Genomic DNA, 19,810 nt, shown 5'->3' with positions numbered 1-19,810 from the left:
CAATATTGCTGTCAGTGGAATCATATAAGCAACAATTTTCCACAAATGCCATTGTAAGGATACTTCAAATAAATAAAATTAAACAATTTTCTTTTATTTTAAAACTTTGCGGAAAAACTTATTCTTACAATCCACATGGAAATTTGTTGTTATCTATTCCTTAGCAATATATCATAACTTCTTAAGCAACTGCTCAAAATTCTGATGCGATCGAAATCCACCTTCGCGATCAGAATCAGCATATACTTCCTTAAAGATTTCTCTCTATTCTTTGATTCTTAAAACATCAACATGTGACCCAGTCACATCATGTAATGAGGATCTCAGAATAGAACTTAACAGAGTTAGATAATGGGCTCTACCTGATGTAGAGTCAAACTTATTGACTTTAACATCCTTAGGTAAATTTGGCAGCTTTGCAATCAACGCCCGCTCCTTTGGCAAAATAAACATATGGACCCTTTGGTAATGGGACTATCTCAGACTTAGCCTTTCTCTCTACCATTTGGTCAACCGGGTTGACTATGGCCAATCCCTTTCCATTGGGAAGAGAATGCTTTTTCTGGATTTCCAGTGTCATCGTCCATAAAGTTTTTGGGAAGTTGATCTTCTAATCAAATTTGCTTTACTTTCGTTCCAAATCATTGCTGATTCAGCAGCACCAAGCAAATAGATATGATCATTAAGGTTCATGTCATAGTAGTCCCAAAGGAACTCACTATGTGACTTAGAAAGTGATTGAACATCCAACTTTCTCAAAACTTTGACACCCAACTCTCCCGGCTTGTCAATATGTGACTTCATCTCTAAGATGTGATCACACATAGACCTTGCTTGCCATTAGGGCTTGAGTGACCTTGAACTTGTGGGTTAGGGAGAATAATTGGAGGAGGTGGAGGAAGAGAAGTATGACTTCCATGAGCCAAACTCGGGAAGTCATATTCATTAGGAAAGCTTGGTTTGGGAAGATCATTGTTGTCTAAACCAGACATCAACAATGGGAGAAATTCACGTAAAGTTGATTTAAGTCCTTAATATAACACCCAATATGATATATTAAGGCTAGGACCCAACAAACTATTTTATAACTTGGAAGAGGGATGCCGTAATCGAAATTATAAAATATTTGAAGGTAGGTGAATGACGATTCACCAATTTCCACCAAGATAAACGAAATGTATTATTAGGTTTTAATTGGTTTTGAAACTCCTAGATTCTTTTGAGATTCATTGAACTTTTCAATGGCATGTTTCAATCTCGAGTGTGCCCTTCAGGTTTTGTGACTGGGTTGCCGAGGATCACAAAACAAGGTGTGAAGTAACCATGCAAATATACTTGGTACCCTTAATATTTACCCCTCAATCGATGTGCCGGTTAACCACACACGCTCCAACAATACTATGATAAACATTAAGTTACCCTTTGCCTACCTTGTTAAGTCCAGGTTAGTGTGCCGGTTAACCATACACGCTCCACTAACAGCTTAAACAAAGTGCAAAGTGTAATTTCATGGATTAGCACACCTTATTCACATTTTCCTAAGTAACTAAGATTGGGAATTTATAAAAAGTTTAGTTACTTAGTATTTATCATTAATACTTTTAATGAAGGGAGAATTATAGTCCTTGTCCTACCGGTTCGGCTAACGACCCTCCACCGGTCAAGGAAGCGGTGGGTGAGAGTGGACACCCATTAAACTGCCATTTAATAGGCAGTAACCTTATACCCCCCTTATAGACCGGCTTCGTGAATGAGGCCTACTAATGGTAAGACGACTTGCTCTTATACATATAATATATTAAACTTTTAATATTATAATAGTATAAGGGTGTATTTTAGACATTTAAAATACTTGGTGGTTTAATCTATTAATTAAACTATACTCTTAATTTAATTAAATTTAAACCATGTCATTATGGAATTATTAATTCTCTTTTAATTAAACACTTTAATTATCTATTAATAAAGTCCAGCTTTTGGGATTGATTAGAGAGGCTCATGCAGAGGGAGTTTGGAAGGAGAATTAGAAATAAGAGAGGATCAGGGGTGAGATCAACAGGTTTGTCATGGATAGTTGAGGGTTATTGAATTGGTGTGGTCGGGTTTGGGTTCCAGTTTCTGGTGGGATCAGACAGATTGTGTTGGAGGAGGCTTATAAGTCTCGCATTTTTATACACCCAAGAGCCATCAAGATGTATCGGGATTGGAGATTGAGCTATTGGTGGCTGTTTATGAAGAGGGAGATAGCCTGGTATGTCGAGAGGTGCTTGACCTGCAGGATGGTCAAGGCTGAGCATCAGTGGCTGCATGTCAAACTGCAGCCTTTGGAGATTCCCATGTGGAAATGGGAACAAATCACCATGGATTTTATTACCAAGTTGCCGAAGAAGGCCAAGGGTTTTGATGCTATATGGGTCATTGTGGATCGATTAACCAAGAGTGCCTACTTTTTGGCCATCCGGGAGAGCTCTTCGGCCAAAAAGTTGGCCGACATGTATGTTTGGGAGATCGTTTCTCATCATGGGGTCCAGTTCTCTATTGTTACAGACCGAGATGATTAGTTCACTTCCTGTTTCTGGTAGAATTTCCACGAGGAACTAGGCATGAGGTTACATTTCAACATTGCATATCATCCGCAGACTGACATGAGGGGACTATACAGACTCTTGAGGATATGTTGTGGGCCTGTGTTATTGATTTTGGTGGGAGTTAGGATCCATACCTACCTCTTGCGGAGTTGTCCTACAAGAATAGTTATCAATCCAACATTGGTGCTCTGCCATTTGATCTCTTGTATGGTTGGAAATGTTGTACCCCAGTTTGTTAGGGAGAGGTTGGTCTTAGGGTTATGGGGAGGACCTAAGTAGTCCTTCAGACCATGAAGCTTATTCAACAGATCAGGCAAAGACTGCATACTGCTCAGAGTCAGCAGAAGAGCTATGTCGACTGGCGTCGATCTGAGTTGGAGTTTTAGGTCGGCGATATGGTGCTCCTGAAGTTCTCGCCCTGGAAGAGTGTGATACGCTTTAGGAAGAGAGAGAATTTGGGTCCCCGGTATATTATACCTTTCGAGTGATTTCCAGTATTGGCAAGGTAGCTTATAGGTTGGATCTATCGAGCGAGCTTAGTCATGTCCACAACATTTTCCATGTCTCGCAGTTGCGGAAGTGTGTGTTGGACAACGAGGTAGTGATTTTGTGTAACATCCTGAAAGTTAGGTATATCTCTTTAACCCTTCTTCTTTTCCAAGTTGTCAAAATTAGCCCAAAATAGAAAATGGTGACAAGTGGGTACGTTGGGCGTACTGAAGAGTACGCTGCGCGTACCCATGGACGTGACTTTGACGCGGACTCTACCCAGGTACGCTGGGCGTACCTTAGCTTACATTGGGTGTAATGAGCCTAGATTTAAAACCCTAAATGAAGCATGAGCACTATAAAAAGGAACATTATGGCCTCCATCCCAGCCACCATTTTCAGAGAGTGAAACCCTAAAAGAGCCAACCCTTGTTTTAGAGCTTCTGTGTGTGTGTTTGAGCTTGATAAAGTGTTCTTGTGAGATTGTGAAGAGAAGAAGGGCCATTGTAGAAGCTAGAGTTGGAGTGCAAGCCTTGGATCTGAGCTTTACAGAGGTTGGAGCATCATTTGGAGGTAAAAAGCTCAAAGCTTTCTTAACCTTTTTGGATTTGTGCATTATGGACCATTTTTAGGGTTTTTGTCCCAAAGATGGAGACTTTATGAGTAAATGGTCTCCATAAGCCTTGATCTGCCCCATTTTAGTATAAAATGTGTTGTAGATCCATAAAAATCCAATCTTGATCGTTAATATTGAGTCATGCATGAGATAAGGGCTTAATGAGGAAAGAGAATAAGAGTTTGGAGTGATTGGTGACCTTTACAGCCATGCAAAGGCTTAAAGGCTTCGACTTTATGGGTTAAGAGGCATTAGAAGGACTAGATCTGGCATATGAGCTTGTATCTTAATCGATTCAGACCAAAAACATTAAGAGCATGAAACTGAGACTTACGCTGGGCGTAAATCTCAAAACGCGCCACGTAGGGGTTGAGATCCCCGATTCTGGATAGCCGGAGTACGCCCCCGTGTACTGCCCTCTGTTGACTTTCGTTGACTTTTAGGGTTTGGTCAACAATTGGACATTTGGACCATTGGAGGGGTAAAATGGTCATTTCCCCTTCTGAGAGATTATAGGAAAGTATTAGTCTAGCCTTTGAGAATCGTTGTTAATTAGAGGTAAATTACTTTATGTGATTAGGCGGAGGCTAGATCAGTATTTCGAGTTCGAGACTTTCCGAGATTACCCGAGGTGAGTCTTCTCACTATACATTACCTAGAGTGGTATCTATGTGCAGAGCGGAGGGTCTTATGTTTATGTGTATGTTTGAGATTTATGTGCATTGTGTTATATGTATGCTATGTGTTATATAGACCAGACCAGAGGGTCCAACGACTCATGAGGCCAGAGGGTCCTCGATCAGACCGGACCGGAGGGTCCAACGATTTAGACCTGACCGGAGGGTCCAACGAGCTAGACCGGGCCGGAGGGTCCAACGAGCTACGAGACTGGAGGGTCCCGCTGAGACACATTGACCGGAGGGTCATACCGAGTTATAGCCTCGAGTGACTTATGTGCTGTATGTGGTATTTTGGGGAACTCACTAAGCATTTATGCTTACCGTGTTATGTGATATATGTTTCAGGTACTAGCGAGGATCGCGGGAAGGCGCCAACATGATTTGTATACACTGACAGAGGATTTTGTATTTGAGATTCTGGGATATGTTTTACCGTGATAACATTTGATACACTTGAGTTTTGAGATGATTTATATGAGATATGTTATGTTGAAAAATGAAAAATTGTTTTAAATTTTCACGACGTTACATTTTGTTAGATGATATTCAAGTCGATGAGCGCCTGAACTATGTTGAGAGATCAGTGGCTATTCTGGAAAGGAAGATGGAGGTCCTTCACAGCAAGGAGATACCTTTGGTAAAGGTACAGTGGCAGCATCGGAGAGGCTCCGAGTGGACATGGGAGCCGGAGTCTGAGATGCGGGAGCCTTATCCTGAGTTATTCGTTGTATCCGACTTCGAGGATAAATTCTAGATTAAGTGAGACAGAGTTGTAACATCCCGATGATAATGTATTTCTCATTTTAACCCTATAATTTAATTATGTTGCATTTTGGTCCCTAAGTTCAAGAAAGAGTGCATTAAGGGCCCTAGTGGCATTTTCATAATTTAGCCTTGGGGGAGTACGTCATGTGCGTGTACGGTGAGCGTACATCACGTATGTGGGGCATAGACGCCATATTAAGAAGCCCTAATTTTTAGGGTTTGACTTATATTTAAACCCCATTATGGCCTCATTTCCCCTCACCTCATTAGCCTCCATCCTTTAGAACATTTTTGCAACCCTAATTCACCTTGTGAAGCAATTCCAAGCCTAAGACTCTGTGTTTTGTGCTTTGAAGAAGAAGGAAGGAAGGAAGTAAAGATCATCTTGGAGGAGTGAAGCACTTTGGATCTGGGATTTCTTCCTCATCTACAACCTTTTGAAGGTATAGAGCTTGTAACTTTATCCCTCTATCATATAGATCTAGGTTTGGATATCTTAAAGATGCTTTTTGGTCCCAAAATGCTAGATCTTGAGCATGGCATGTTCTTGATTCATTAAGTTGTATTTTCAGACCTTGGTAGAGGATTTAAGTCATAAAAATGGAGTCCTGATGGCTAGTTTTGTCCCATGCATGATATTGAGAGTCTTAAGACATTAAGATGTTGGGTTTTTATGGATTAAGCACTTATTGAGCATGCAAGGTCGTAAAGTTGGAAACTTTATTACTCTTAATGACATTTTGACCTTGGATCTTCATTTGGACGTATTAAGTTGTTATATTAAGCACTTAATGTGAAAAGGAAGAAGACTGGGGTTACGCCGAGCGTATCTGGGAGTACGCCCAGCATACGCGGTAAATGGCCCCGATATGGTCAACGGAGGAGTATGCCCCGTGTACTTCCAGGGTACGTCCCGCGTACGCTTACGGAGTTGACTCGGTTTGGTTGACTCAGTTGACTTATGGAGTTTGACCGGTTTGACCTTGATTTTGACCAAGTTTGACTCAGGGGTATTTTGGGTATTTCAGATTATGTCTAAGAATTGGTCATTTGATGATTTGGTGCCAGTTTAAGCTGAGATTCGGAGTTAGGACCTCATCAACTAGTGTTCAGTTGTTAGGTGAGTTTCATCACTATACTTATGGGTTGAAGCCACTAAGGCTGACCCATTGGATTAATATCCTGGTTTACCGTATGTTGCTATGTTGCAGTTATCTATTAGATTTGTATCCTGGTATATAGAATGTTGTTATGTTGTAGTGATATGTTATATCTGTTTGATGTCTGCTGACTTGTTATGTGTTTATCTGTTAAGTATTTGCCAACATGTTATGAGTGGTTGGGTTAAGGCAGAGCAGTGTAACCTGAAGGCCAAGAGACCTTGGACGGCCCGGATAGGCTGAAGGCCAGAGAGGCATACCAGTCAGGCCGAAGGACCAGAGAACGGTCTAGATAGGCGGCAGGCCCGGTGAGGAGTTTTAGTTATGCTGAAGGTTGTATGAGTGGTTCAGATTGTCGGTAGGCCGGTGCGACATTCCAGTCAGGCTGAAGGCTCTTTATGTATGTTGTTTGTTATTATGTTTATGTGGGGGTACTTTGGGGGAACTCACTAAGCGTTGGCTTACAGTTTTGATTATGGTTTCATGTACATCAGATGATCGCGAGAAGGCGAAGACGTAACCGTACACATCCTCTTGTTTATTGCTTATGATTTTGGGAGACTCTGATGTTTGAAAAATATTTTGAAAACCATGATTTGTAAACAATTTATGATATTGGGTTGAATTTAAAAGTTTAAATTTCTTGTGATTTTATGGATGTTACAATACAAACGATACTCGAGTGTTTTCAAAATGACGACAATGACTTGCATTTTTAAGAAAAGATTTTATATATGTTTTACAAATACAGTTATAAAAACATGGTCTCATGAATATTGCATGGATCCAACAATTCATGCACACTTTTATAAAATTCATATCACTTGTTATAAGGTTCTTTAGGTTCCAAATAAAACATCATTTTATTTATTATTTTTCGCGATCAATTATAAACTAAAATCTGATATTTAAAGTTTAGTTGTAGAACGCTTTAAGAACCAATTTTAGTCTTTTAATAAAATTTCATTTTATACTTAAGACTTAGAGTTTTGGATGAGTTTTAAAAATAAAAAAATTTAAATCTCCCTTTAATAATCAAAATCTTATGACCTTTTGAATTTGTATAATGAAACTCATTTTATTTAATAAACTCATGTTATACATCTTATGACAAAAAGTCATATTTCAAGAAACCAAAACTTAGGTGGTGATAATTAAGTTTTAAACATCATTTTTCATGCATAAAACTTAATGACAACATGTTGCATTAAGTTTAACAAACTAATATCATATATTAAGTTTCGACGTAAAAAATAATCACTAATATTATTATTTGCCGTTATAACGGTAGAAACCGGGTTTTAGTCATTTTAATAAAAACTCTTATTTATTATGAAAGACATAGAGTTTATATAAAGTTTAAACACCTTTTAAACCATTTCAAATACTGTAAAGTTGGTTATTTATAAGTTTTATAATAAAACTATTTTTAACAAAAAATCGATTTTTAACCTGTAAGGTAAAACGTTTTTATAAATAGTCATTTATAAACATCTTATTTTACCTTTTAAATATTTTTTACTCAAACTCCAAGTGATATTATTTTATGATAAAATGTTATTTGACATGTAAAAACCATTTTCATACATAAAACATATTATACAAAAACATAAAATAAACATTACAAGCGTGCATTAAAATGTGTATAAATCAAACCATGTATAGTAATAATTCTTGTGAGCCAACAAAAAAATTATTAAGTCTTTCCTAAAGGACTTAAGAGAACTTCAAAAAATCTTCAAGCTCTCACTTTCCAAGACAACTCTTGCTTGCAAAAAAAAACTTCAAATCTTCATGTTGTAAAGCTTGTAACACTTAAACTTTTAAGATTATAATTAAGCTCAAAACCAAGAGTAGAAGCTCGTGGTTGGGATTATAGTCTCAAGTGGTTAAGTCATCTTCAAAGTGGTCATTTATTCAACTTGTTATATTTAAATACAAATACAACTAGTCTCACAAATTTATTACACCAAATAAACAAATGAAAAATACATATTTATCTATTACATCTTATGAATAAATAAATGTCTACCAAACACAATAGAAAGGTACAAATGAGTTGTTTATACACAACAACATATCAAATATAATAACAAACACTTTTTTTTCTAAGGAAACTTTATACAACCAATATGCATGAAAAACTTGGTTGTATAAAAATAACAATTATAAAAAAAAACAAGTTGCTAAAGAAAATATATTTAGTGATTTTTTTGCCAAAAGAAACACCAAACATATTTTCCAAAACCAAAGGTTATCAAATACTTAAATAAGTCTTTTTAAACATGAATAAGAGACTCTGATATCACTGATGAGTTTTGATAACTAAAAACGATCAAATTTATAAAAAACAATTTTGAGAATGACAATGGAAGACTAAAAATAACTAGTTTATTTTTTGTGATCATTTTAACAAAACCACCAAGAGGATCCAAATACATGAACTAGAAAGATAATAACAACCATATGATATTTAAGAAATACAACTTTTGAAGACTTTAATCCCAGTTGGTTTTGGGAAGCTGATGAGGATATCAAAAACTCAAGAAAGAGTTTATGTATAATATATCCACCATCAAGAGTAAATCACCAAAAATATGCTAGTAATCACTAGTAGAATAAATTACTTTTAAGTTGTTAAGACATATCTAAATAAGCATTAATAGAAAACAACTTATAAACACTCAAAACTAGCAACTAAATTGCAAAGCATAAAGAATCTTAGTCACTTAAATATATCACATTTTTAGAAAGAAAAAGGAGAAGAAACAACACCAAAAACTGGCTAGTTTTTTTGCCTTATACTTCCTTATATAATAAGACTTAAAGTCTTAGTCAAAAGGCAATAGCAAGGAGCTTCTTAAAAGCATGACTTTTAATATTAAGGCTATGTTTGGCGTACTAGCTGAAAAGCTAGTTATTAGCTGAAAAGCTAGCTGATAGCTGAAAAGCTAGGTGTTAAATAAAAAGCTAGCTGATAGCTGAAAAACTAGCTGATAAAAAATAACGTTTGGTAAAACTAGCTGAAAAGCTAGCTGAAATATATAAAATTACATAAAAGGACATGTAGGAGTATGTGTTTCTATAATTAATTAAGGGGTGTATTTGGAAAGTTTTTAAAAAGCTCCTAAAAAGCTAGTCTAAGTAGCTTTTCAAAAAGCTAGCTTAAAACCTACTTTTTGGCTTACCAAACACGACAACATAAAAAATCTCGAAAAATAAGCTAGCTTATCAGCTAGCTGTGGCGCGCCAAACACAGCCTAAACAACGCAATAATAGGAAGCTTCTTACAAGAATGACTTTTAATATTGAACATACAACTAGCTTTGTGTATATATATCTTTTTTATATATATAGGACTACCTTTTTTATATATAAACTCTAACAAGTTTATATATATATATATATATATATATATATATATATATATATATATATATATATAATCATACTTTATGACTTTATTTATAAGTTTGTATTTCTCCAAAAATATTATTTCTATAAATAATAATTTCCTTATTAGTGAAATATTATTTTCATAAAATAATAATTCTCCAATTAACTATTGATTATATTTATTAATAATCAAATTAATAATAAATTATAAATTAGCGGTAACTTGATAAATGTGTGACCCTATATGATCATATGTTATTAACAATACCATTCAATAATGATTCTTGAACATATAGATCCAAGAAGTAGATACCTCATAAGATTCATGAAAAGGTAACATGTTCTAGGCTTCAAGAAACGAGGGAAAAGATTTAGTATTAATGACGACTTCGTTAATACTATGGTATGATGAGGGAAGCTAACTAAGAATCTGCGTAACAAGTTCTATGTTAGTAATGGGTGATTCGGCATCTTTGAGCTCACATGTAAGATTTTTAAGAGTGTGGAATCGAGAACCATTAACATTAAGTTTAAAACTGAATTGGTTATAACATTCATGAGAGAGCATACTAGACTTAACATTGATGGACTTGTAGTAGAGGATGGTGATGATGAAGACATAATTATATAAAGCGAAAGCAAACGAGGGTTACCGCATGAGAAGATCCAACAGATGTAATGCAAACCCGATAGAAGATTAGCAGCAACACAGTGACTGATCTAGATTTTGGGACAATCGCACAAGGGGAGACAACAAGGCAGTAACAAAATGATGGCAAGAGATTACACAAAGCAAAGATGGATCACACGAAGAAAAAAAAAATGACCGGGACTTTTTCTTGTATGGCTATATGTAAGGCCTATGCGTTGATTATAGAGGGCCATGTGCAAATACTAAAAATCGGCCATATTTTTTTTTACGTATAACTAACCTTTTAATTTTTGACTTCCATATAATTACTTAGAAGGATGACATAATTTCTGAAATAAAATAACAATAATCATTCAAATACAAACTTCTAAAGTAGAATTTTATAAATCTATTTGACTAAATCAAAACTTAAAATTCAGAAGGAAAAATACCAATAACACTTTCTATTAGAAAAAAGTACAGACAGATATGAGGACGATTAGCAAAGAAAAAAAAAACAAAATTGATTTACTGCTTTCTCCCTTGCGTGTTGATGTGTCGATGTGTCGAGAACTAAATAACAATAATCGTATTAACTTAATTGGCTATAAGGTATTAATTTAAAATAAATAAGGGTACTAATTTAATGAACGATTAATGCCATGTGTTAGACCACAAGGAGTGGGCAACGTCCTTACGCGTTATTCTGAGGTGGCAATCAAAAAACGACGTTATAACGTCTTGTACACCGCCATCCTCTCATGTTATTTGGTGTTATGTTAAGAGATGTTATCATGGCAATGGGAAGCAACGTGAGAATTAACCAATCAAAAACTATTATTTCACACACTCTTTCTAACTCTCTTTGTATCTCTTAACATGTTATAATATGTTATAACATTTGCACACCATTTCCTACATAAATCAAATGGTGTTAAAGATGAAATGACATGTGAATTGGCAAATTTTGGGTATGATAACATGTCTTAACACGTTGCTCATACCAGGAAAAGAAGTAGGCCATTAAAAGTTGGGTGTCAAGCGTTTTAACCATCTACCTGGCCTGATACTTATTGTTTTTATTCTCAAAATTTGTTATATATAGAGTATCGGGAAAAAAAAATCAGACCCCTAAACAACACGCTCTATACGGCCGCACATCCTGCATGTGCTTAGGGCTGGTCCTGGCTGCATGTATAGGTGTAACCCTAGCTTGATAACATATTGGACAATAGAATCCCCGCATGAAGAAAGAAAGTTGTATTATCAGAGAGATTGTTTGAATCACTTAAGCTACCATTTATGTTGCAGCTACCAAGCAAGGAATGCTCTGGTACACATTGTTTATTATAGTTAGTTGTTTAATATTTGGTTAAAGCTAGTTGTGTATCAGAGAGATTGTTTGAAGAATATGGATGTAAAGAGGGGGAATAGGACAGAGTTTGGTGAGCAAAACAAATATCTTAAAAATTACAAGTATTATTATATGAGAGCAATTGGAATTGATGTTGAGATGTAGACAATGAACACTAGTTTTTTGTCAATTAAAGAACATAAACATTGATAATGTAGGTCCAACCTTTTCTGTTTTTTTTTAATATAATCATCATACTCGTGAAAGTATTAATAAATATTAAGAAGATTTTTATTTTGTTATCTAGCAGAAATGGTCCATGTGGTTCTAATATTTCTTTGCTTTTGGCCAAATAGGAACCTCTTTTTGGCTCTTATTAGGGGGTTTTGTTTTTCTGATGGTACATGAGGTTAACACGGTTAGCTTAAATACATTAGATCATTGTGAAATGAATTTTAAATATATAGTCATGCAAAATGACTAAAGTGTCATTATCTAATTCTTTTAAACAACATGCCACCCCAAGGAACAACTTAATTTTGGAGTGATTAATCTCAAGTGATCTGATCACCACTGTTTATTAAAGTTATTTGTAGCAAATCAGCTGCATGTATACACACTGTTTATTAAAGTTAGTTGTTTAATATTTGGTTAATTGTAGATCCATTGAAGACCCAGGTTCCGATAGTGATCAAGTTATGGCATGGGGGACCTCAAGTTCTAATGGTAAATAAATTTCTTGTTACTTTACAAATATTGAATGAGTAATTCATGTCATAATGACAAATAAATTTCAACTCTTTTGGTTTTGAAGAGTAATGGACTTCTTGGTGGAGATGTTCTATAACTTATACAACATCAAGATTGATCCATGCAACAAGCTTGCAATCCACCTAATAATCCTTAGATTATTGTTGTAAACACCATTACCGTTTAAAACAATTATATTATTTTATGTTTAGACATTTATATTATGTTTGTTTTTAAACCTTTGTTTAGAAGTTGTGTTGTAATGGATAATATTTTGGATATATGTTTATTGTGTTTGTATATAAACTTCAAACATAATTTGGTCATTTGAATTAGATTTTTTTCAACATTTTGGGCAGAAAAAATCTGGTTTATTGTGTTTATTTATTATTTTTTTTTATAATTCATGTTTCCTCGGAAATGCCTAGGAAAATCCATTATAAAAGTGTCACTAAAAAACTGTTGCGAATACTGTTAGAATAAATACTTCCTAGGAAATTCCTCATAAAAGTATTGTACAAGGAAATGTCTCGGAAATATATTTCCTAAGAAACTCCTTGGAAATACATTTCCTTGGAAATTTCTCGGAAATGTATATCCTAGAAAATTCCTCGGAAAAATATTTCCTAAGAAATTCCTCGGAAATGTATTTTCTAGGAAACTTCTCGGAAAAATATAGCCTTGGAAATTCCTCAGAACAACCAACAAAACATATTTCCTCGGAAATGCCTCGAAAATTTCCTCGGAAATCCCTTACAAAAAGTTTCCTAGGAGGGTTTTACCTACGCACAACTTTTCCTCGGTATTTCCTCGGAAACAGCGGTTTCCTAGGAATTTCCGAGGAAATTGTCCCTCGGAAAAGGCGTGTTTTTTTAGTAGTGAGAAAACAAGGATAGGAAAACGATAATGGAGAGAAGTATAATTAATAAGTTAAAACGACATATTTTAGAGGTTTAATACCTAAGTTTAGGTGGGGTTGTAATGTATATTCTATATCCCCTATATATATATATGTATATATATATATATATATATATATATATATATATATATATATATGTATATATATACATATATATATATATATATATATATATAAACCCTTAAACAACACGTCATTGTACGGCCGCACATCCTGCATGTGCTTAGGGCCGGTCCTGGCTGCATGTATAGGTGGAACCCTAGCTTGATAGCATGTTGGATAATAGAATCACAACAAAAAAAATTTCACTAAAAACTTATAAACGCTTTGGCATTAAAGTATACAAATGACCTTATTTATTAGAGGCTTCGGTAAACATCCTGACAATCCACCAAATGGATCTTAGTTTATTGTTTTAAATATGTGTATGTTTTTAGTTATAAGTTATTTATATTGTGTTTGGCGGAACATGGAATCGAATCTTTTGGTGTATGTTAGTTGGTTTACATAATTATAAACAAAAACTAATATAAAAATTATGTAAAAAAATCTTATATATAGATTTAGGTTGTGTTTGACGCATCACAGTTAGCTGATAAACTAACTTATTTTTCGAGTTTTTTTATGTTGTCGTATTTGGTAAGACAAAAAGTAGCTTATAAACTAACTTTTTGAAAAACTACTTAGACTAGCTTTTTTGGAGCTTTTTTAAAATTTTCCAAATACATCTCTTAATTAATTATAGAAACACATTCTCTTACATGTCCTTTTATGTAATTTTATATATTTCAGCTAGTTTTACCAAACGTTATTTTTTATCAGCTAGCTTTTTATTTAACAACTAGCTTTTCAGCCATCAGTTAATTTTTCAGCTATCAGCTAGCTTTTTATTTAACAACTAGCTTTTCAGCCATCAGCTAGTTTTTCAGCTAACAGCTAGATATTCAGCTAGTCCGCCTAAGATAGCCAAAGTTGAAGATTCCATGTTTGGAGATGGAAGTTAATAAATGGAAGGAATTAACGATCACACAATTAAATCAAAACTAAAGTGATGTATCAGAGGATTAATGGTGTAATATATAGTAGTAATCCATAATTATAAAATACCCGTCAAACTATCACATAAAACATAAATCTCAAGAGCAAACCTATAACTCAAACAAAGATACTAATTAAACACGTCAAATTGTTCCAGGAAAGCATGCTCAAAGATTAAGTGGACAACTTACATGCAGTATATTACTTGAACTCCATTATGAACAACGACTAAACAAGAAATCGTACTCGATTGGATTGTTCAAAGCCCTAACTCTTCATCCCCCACAACATGTTTCTCTAATGGCCTGTACATGTAAAACATAACCATACAGAACACAAGATTGCCGGTTTCCTTTGCCGCATCAATCATCCATGGCCACTTGTCAACAACAAGGGGAGCCAGTCCAAAAACAACAATAACTCTCGTAAAAAACACGTATCCAAAAGCCGCCAACACAAATAGACGCAACTTTTCCAAATCCCTAGCAGCACTCCCATCAGTCTCATGAGCCTCCCTCAACGAGATAATCGATGAGTACATGGAGAACATAATAACGCAAGAGCCGTAATCGGACAAGAAAAAAACTGCCTTCCACTTCCAATAGTCGTAACCGTAATGGCTGGTTTCCCCTGCCTTTATAGAAGCTACATTACCTATAACCTGAAGTAGGATCACATCCATCAAAATCATCAAAATCAACGTATCCATTCCTTTCCAAAACGGCTTCCACAAACACCTTCCGATGCCAATCAACATAATGACAGTGAAGAAAAGACCATTCCTGATAAGCTGAAACATGTAAAATATGACATCCCATCCATGAGGATGAGGAGTGCCTGCAACCTTCACATAATGTTGCTCAGCAGCAGCACAGATAAAGTGAGCGGAAGTTATAACAAGCAACAAGGCCATTAGTAAATGCATTCTGTAAACATATCGCACTTTCTTGAAGCATACCATAATCCAAAACCCTAAAAAACACAAATAAATAAGGGAAAAAATTAAGTAAAGAGACCGCAACTGCGTTAGCCCGGCTGATAAATAGTCTTTGGTAGTGGCGTGATCGATGTTGTAGAGCTTTGTTCGTACATCCATAGTCACGAGGGTTTGGCGGTTGCAATTGATGAAGTAGAGAGAGGTAATGTAATGCCTTGACGTTTCCATTGATAATTGGCCCTATTTATATACAAGGTTTCCTGGTATAATACGATGACTTGGCCACTAAGCAACATTGATACGATATAAGGAAACTTTTGGGATATATAATTACAATATCTCTAATAAATAAACAGGACGACAAACTAAATCCATGCAACATTGATACAATATACCGAAACTTTTGGGATAATCACTACAAGAGTAACCGCCAATACCAACGACACCTTATTATGCATGATCGAATAGTACAGAAAGCATTTCTTAATGCGATCAAAATGATTAATTGATGCGGTATTGAACCGCAACAAAAAATATCACATCAAAAAACTACCCTTATTTAAAGGTGCGATTCCAAAACCACACCAAAAAATAGCCAAAACCGTACCAAAAAATAGCAAAAAATAGCCAAAATTACACCAAAAAATAGTCAATACCGCCTAAAAAAATAGCTAGCTAAAACCGCACCAATTAACAGGTTCTTCATTGATGCACACGCTACTTATGAAGCTTCATTTTCTTGTATTTAGGCATGTTCGGTGAGTGTTTTTCAATCAATGGTTCAATCGTAATATCTTAATCTGGTTTAAGAACTTTCTACCTATGATTCCATCAACTTCTTTTTCCTCAACTGTAGGTCCATTAGAGGTTCCAATTGTTCATTCTTTGATTTTACTTTCTTCAAAAAGAGTGGTTTCAATCTCTATAATTTCTTTTTCTCTACCAATTAAAAATCTGTTCTTGGGAAATCACATTTCATCGACATTGTTTTAAATTTCTTTTTTGATAACATCTTAAAACTCACTCTGCAAAAACTAGCTAAATACTTGATGATTGAAAGTCACTGAAGCAACATCACAAGTCTTTGGATCTTTTGTTGGAGATATATTATGGAAGAAGAAGCTTTTGTAGAGATTCAGAACAAGAAAACATCGTTAAAGCTTAAAATAGGACATTCATTTACAATTAATAAAAGAAAAATAGAATCTCATATGCCATTAATGAAAAGAAGATAAATAATGAACATACCTCACTTGCGTTTTCAAACATAAAATCGACAAATCTATAATTATGAAAAGAGGCTGCATCTCCAACATTATATAAAAGAGAGAAGATTGAATGAAATTTTTGAAAAACATGAAAATTTTGAACGAAATTTAGAGCGATCCCGCGCGAGATGAAACATTCGAATGAAATTTTTAGAGGAAATATTAATGGTGCGGTTCAATGTTTTTTAGTGTGAATTGTTTTTTGGTGCAGTTCAATGTTTTTAGTGCAAATTATTTTTTGGGGAGGTTGTAATTGTTTTTTGTTACGGTTTCCACATGATTTTTTGGTGCAGTTTTGTGAATCTGCATCGGAAAATGCTTTAATGGTGCGATTTTGGGAAAATGCACTAACAAAGCTATTTTATGGTGCACTTCTCTTATTTTTTGATGTTGTGAATATTTAATAAGGCAGTTTTTAGAAGGGACTGTATCAAAAAAAACGCTCGCACTATTAAATGACTTGTGTACTTGTGCCTGTTGGACTCTATTGATGAGCTCCACAACATCTGACGAAAGAAACCAAAAGTATCAAACACGAAAGGTATAATGACAAACTAGGTACAAAAACCATGTTTTTCAACGGTGAAAACTTGGGATAGTTAAAATATCTCTATTTATTCAAAGTCTCTATAGCCGGTCATACTTTTGGAAGAAAGTAGCGATCTAAGGTTATCATGAGTTATTAGTAGATTGTCCATGAAGATGGGCATTGCATGGAGACGGCTAATTATCATGTATTTTTAAATTTGAACTTGTACTTGGATACTGCTGCACAACTGAAACTTAAAATATAGAAATATTATATATATATATATATATATATATATATAGAGAGAGAGAGAGAGGGAGAGAGAGAGAGAGATGAGGGTTCAATTGAGAATGAGGGAATCATTCTCAGCCACACATTTATTTTGCCGCAAAACACTTAGACGTATCGACGGAAATGGATAACGGATACACATGTATTTTCCAACCAAACATGTTTCCTTAAACTATGCTAATCATTACCTTAATATACATAAAAATATTTTTTTTTGTTTTTTTATTTTTAGAAAGCTATTTTTATTAATAAATTTTATTTTAAATATATCAAAATTCATAATTTTTTATTATCTATAAATAGACATCAATATTGATATAGTTTTAAGATAAAATAAAAAATTTATTTTTTTAGAGTTTCAGCTCTTGTTATTCATAAGTGAATAAGAATCGATTAGATTTTTATAACAGTATATTCGTTATTCATTTATGAATAAAACGTATGCTTAAATTTTTTAAAGTTTAAGTATCATTCATATATAAATACAACACCTACTATAACTTTTTTACCTAAAATATATTTTTTTTACATCATCTTTCGTCACATGTTATATTCAGATATGAATCAAATGTGTATTAATGGTTATCATATGTTATATTCATATATAAATAAAAAATTTGTCAGATTTTTAGTTCATTTGTTATTCGAATATGAATTAGCATGTTTATAAAAGAAGACTTGTTTTAAAATTTTGAACTACTTATTTATATATGAATAAAAAAAAGAATTGTAACAAAATTATAAATAAATGTGTTTTTCATATCTATCTATCTATATCTATATCTATATATCTTATAAAGCTAGCATTTTTCCTTGAACCTCATGCATTTGAAACTCCTAAGACCATTTTTTCTTGAACCTCATGCATTTGAAACTCCCAAGACTATTTAACTTATACAAATTAATTTTTGATTAATTGAAATATTATGATTTGTAACTCTTAAAACTCTTCAAATCATGCTATTTAATTGATGAGTTAAATGAAATATTTAGCCTATATAAGAAATTTGTAGATTACATATTGCATGTATGTCAACACAAAATGATAGATTATATTTGTAGGGTTTGAAGAGTTGTAGGATTGGTTCCATGGATGCAAGAAAGCAATTGCAACTTTTCCAAATATAAATTCATGTAAACTGAACTTGGGTGCATGTAAAATTTTAGATATTAACCAAGGTTTAAATTTAGGTATTTTTGTAAATGTATACTTGAGATCATTTTTTAAGTTTATATGTTATGCATCTTTGTATGATCACATGATGATGAAGTGGGATTGATAATTACTTCTCATGAGCTTTTGGTTAATCAACCATCAAGCTATTTATAAGTTAGAGCAATTAAATTTGTTAACATGTATATATATATATATATATATATATATATATATATATATATATCTTTATGTTGTGTTTCTCTTTTTTATATTAAGAAAATATATTTTATGTACAAGAGAACATTATTCAACATGTATTTTGTGGTATGTATATACTATATTAGTTTCTATCGCTTATTTTGTAAATAACATCGATGGAGTTTTTATAATTGATTTTGATGAAATGAGTTTGCAATTATTATTCCAAATTGTTGGTGATAATGACGAATTAGAACGAATGATTTTTAATATGATATGACTTTATTGTTAAAAACCAATAATTATGTGTGTTATAAAAATGAATTTTTTATGTTCTACCAAAACTTATATGGATGTACCCAATTTTAAATGTTTTTACAGTAATAAAAATAAATTATTTTATTACATTTGTCAATTTCCTTTTTTTCTATTCATTCTTTATCGTACTGGAAAAGTAAAATAAATAAAATATTAATATTTTCATAAAAAAATATAAGTGATTAAAATATACCTCAAGTGTAACACCCCTCCTCCCCTAACCCACACTTAACACATTGCTTTTAAGATTGGTCGCAGTACATAACAATTACTATAATTTTGAAATTTAAATTATCATTTTCTTTGGACCGTTCATTCACTTCCAATATTCCATAGCTTTAAGGAAAAAATGAAAGTACAATAAAAAAGTATGATAGTTTTTTTTTTAAATATAATAATGAAAATTTTCAAATAAGTAGTTTTTAAATAGTAAAAAGTAATAATTATTTGAAATAACGTAAAACTAAAGAATAGATTATATTATATTAATAAATTATTGTTATTTGAAATAATAATAATAATAATAATAATAATAATAATAATAATAATAATAATAATAATATAGGAAATAAAAAATATTCAAATAAATTATTTATAAATTAGTTAAAAATAAGTATAGTTTAAAATAATTTTAAATCAAAAACTCAATTCAACTTGATTTAAACACAATTTTTATATCTTTCTTATTGTATACTTAAAATTATTATAATATTAGTTACAACTT

General features: G+C 33.2%; 1 pseudogene; it reads right to left on the bottom strand.

Moving 5' to 3' along the window:
- Positions 1-14,648: 14,648 nt before the first annotated feature.
- Positions 14,649-15,302, bottom strand: LOC145130198 (protein CANDIDATE G-PROTEIN COUPLED RECEPTOR 7 pseudogene; annotated as a pseudogene).
- Positions 15,303-19,810: the final 4,508 nt, after the last annotated feature.

The sequence above is a fragment of the Lactuca virosa genome, chromosome 8 (assembly GCF_052849685.1).
Source record: "Lactuca virosa cultivar CGN04683 chromosome 8, Lactuca_virosa_CGN04683_v6, whole genome shotgun sequence".
Classification (NCBI taxonomy): Eukaryota; Viridiplantae; Streptophyta; class Magnoliopsida; order Asterales; family Asteraceae; genus Lactuca; species Lactuca virosa.
Note: the sequence above shows the minus strand (reverse complement) of the source record. Positions and strands in the feature narration are given on the sequence as shown.